Genomic DNA, 2,809 nt, shown 5'->3' with positions numbered 1-2,809 from the left:
TTACCCCCATTGAGCAATATTGATTATTTTAGATAAAGCTATGCATAGACTCTTGGGGATGCACGTCGGGGGACAGTCTAAGGACAATTCAGACTTGTCGGGTTGGCTGGATAACTGACAGATGAGCCTCATCAGCCATAGGACAAGCATACATCATATGCATATTACTTGAACTACTTGCTTGTGCTTTAATTGGGTGTACCTATATGTACTTGCCATGCTAAATGTGAATTTATTATCTGCAGTAATTGTAACCTTCTTGTGTTTGTCTTTATCCGTCTATTTGTCTGTGAAAATGCATGATGGAGTTGGAGGTATGGAAGAACGGCAGTATGGGACTTAGATTTAAGATTAAGTTAAATTAGGTTTAAATATTCTTAGAAAACCACCTTTTATGGCTCCTATTTAATACTTTAAGCTCTATAATCTGAGTGTCGACGTTCTAGGATTGCCTCTGGCATTCCCAGGACCTTATATATTATGTGTGTGGCACCTTTACCATACTAAGAACCTCCGGTTCTCATTCCATACTATGTTGTTATTTTTCAGATGCAGGTCGAAAGGCATCTCGTTAGGCGTCTGGAATCTTGAAGCGGAGTGGTTATTGAGTAGTTTTGCTGTATAGTGATGTATATATAAGTACTTGGTTTTCTCTCCGCATAACTTGTTTATGGAGAGGCAGGACTGTGTATATGAACTTTTGGATTTTGGATATGTATATATATGTATATATGTGTGTATATTCTCCGGCCAGTCTTGACTTCGCAGGTTGAGTCAGGAGCTCGTTATTTTGTACCTTTGACTCTTTGTTCCTATTTTTGGTTACTTTACACTTGACAGCTGTAGCTTTCTTAGCACGCAAGTTAACTCATTTCTCGAGCGTTGCGCTTTTATTTCGCGATTTTTATTTCCTCTATTCTTCAAGACTCCTAGCATATTATAATTCTTCTGCTATTATATATATATATACATTTTATTTTAGAGGTCGTAATACCACATCACCTCTATTTTACGACTTAAGCGTAAAGCTCTGTGTGGTAGGGTGTTACATAAACTGCTAGTCATCGTCCTCATATTTTAGCTCTGCAACAACATGTGATAATTTAATTGATTCATGTTATCATTAGTACAATTTACATCCGGTTATACTTGTAGCATTTTTAAGGGAAAATGTGAATGCAAATATTGTCCCTCCCTTATTTCATATTTATCCTTTTCTTTGGTGTTACTCATAAATGAATCGGGAGTAAAATTCCACTCTGACCCTTAACTATTTTGCGAACTTCTATTGCACTCTTTATCAATTGAAAAATGACATTGCGGTCCCTAACTACTGTTCCTGTCAGACCTTTTGCTCCCTCTGTTAATGTCTCCATCTATAACTAACAAATATTGCTTACGTATATCGTTAACTCAACATGTGCCAAGCAACCATTTAAAGGACAAATCGTCCCCTGATCACTTAACAAAAATGATGCATTTTGCCCCTCTCTTCAATGATTTCTTCGAAGCTGATTTTGCTAATGGTTTAGATAATTTTACTCTCGGCGGAGGAGGTAGGCCGGAGACAAATCATGACGGTGATTGAACGCGATGCCTCCAGTACGATTCTAGTGGATTAGAATTTGTACAGAGATTGTAGTGATGAGCTCGCTATGACTGTGCTTGATTCATCGGGGTTGTTAGGGTTTAGTAAGATAGAATTAGGAATTGTGATAATAATGTTAACGCTATGGTTAAGGATAATGAGAAGTGTGGGGTTGGTGATGGTGATGCAAAATCCGAAAGTGAAATTGATCAATTGGATGATGTGGAGAAAGCAGAGGGAGATCAGTTATTGAATTTGGATGGAGAAGATTCAATGTGCATGGTAAGTAATAGTGATGTAAAATTAGAGAGTGGATTGTGTGGTGAGGGCGGGAGATTGGATCAATTCAATAATTTTGGTGTGCAATTGAGGTTGGAAGACAAGAAAGAAAGAGAGAATGAGAGGGTTGAGGAGGGAGCGTTGTCTGGTTTTGAGCATTCAAAGGTTGAGAATTCAATGTATAACTATGGAAGCGACATCAGTGATGGCAATAGAAATGAGTCTTGTGTGGCGAAAAGTGTGCAATATCACAAGGAATTAGAAGTGCGGAACAAGAATCCATTGGTTATAAACTCCTCTGTGACCTTTGACTCAAATGATTTGGATGATTTTCTGTTAGATAATGATAGGTTTGATCGAGGTCTTGAGATGTCTAGTTTTCTTTACGAGAAGTAAAAATGGAACAATAAAGTTGAACAACAAAAGGAAAAAGAAGTAAAGCGTTCCTGGCCTCTCTAAAACTTAGCATTTTGCTGAGTTATCACGATTTGTTCCTTTAAATAATTATTTGATACGAGTTGAGTTAACAGTACACATAAGTAACATCCATTAATTATAGACGATGACATTAACAAAGAGAGAAAAAGATCTGACAAAAATAGTGATTAAAAGTCGCAATATTATTTTTTAATTGATGAAAGGTGGAATGAAAATTTGCAAAATAATTAAGAATCAGGGTGAGATTTTACTCATGAATCGGAGACATGGGAAAGGGAAACTTCTAACCACAAGGGTGATACCAACTGGTTGGCGTCTTTATATTTATCCTCAAGTACAGTGATCTAAATTCCAATGATAATTTGCGTGCATTCCTAACAAAAATATGTTAATTAACTCTGTTCTCTCTCTCTTTTTTTTTTTTGTCAAAACTTCTTAACGAGCAATTTTAATCAATTGAAGTGGTTTGATTAGTATATATAATTATATATATTCTCTAAAACT

This window comes from Arachis ipaensis, chromosome B03, assembly GCF_000816755.2.
Source record: "Arachis ipaensis cultivar K30076 chromosome B03, Araip1.1, whole genome shotgun sequence".
NCBI classification, from domain to species: domain Eukaryota; kingdom Viridiplantae; phylum Streptophyta; class Magnoliopsida; order Fabales; family Fabaceae; genus Arachis; species Arachis ipaensis.
The sequence above is the reverse complement of the archived record's forward strand: the minus strand, read 5'-3'. Positions refer to the sequence as shown.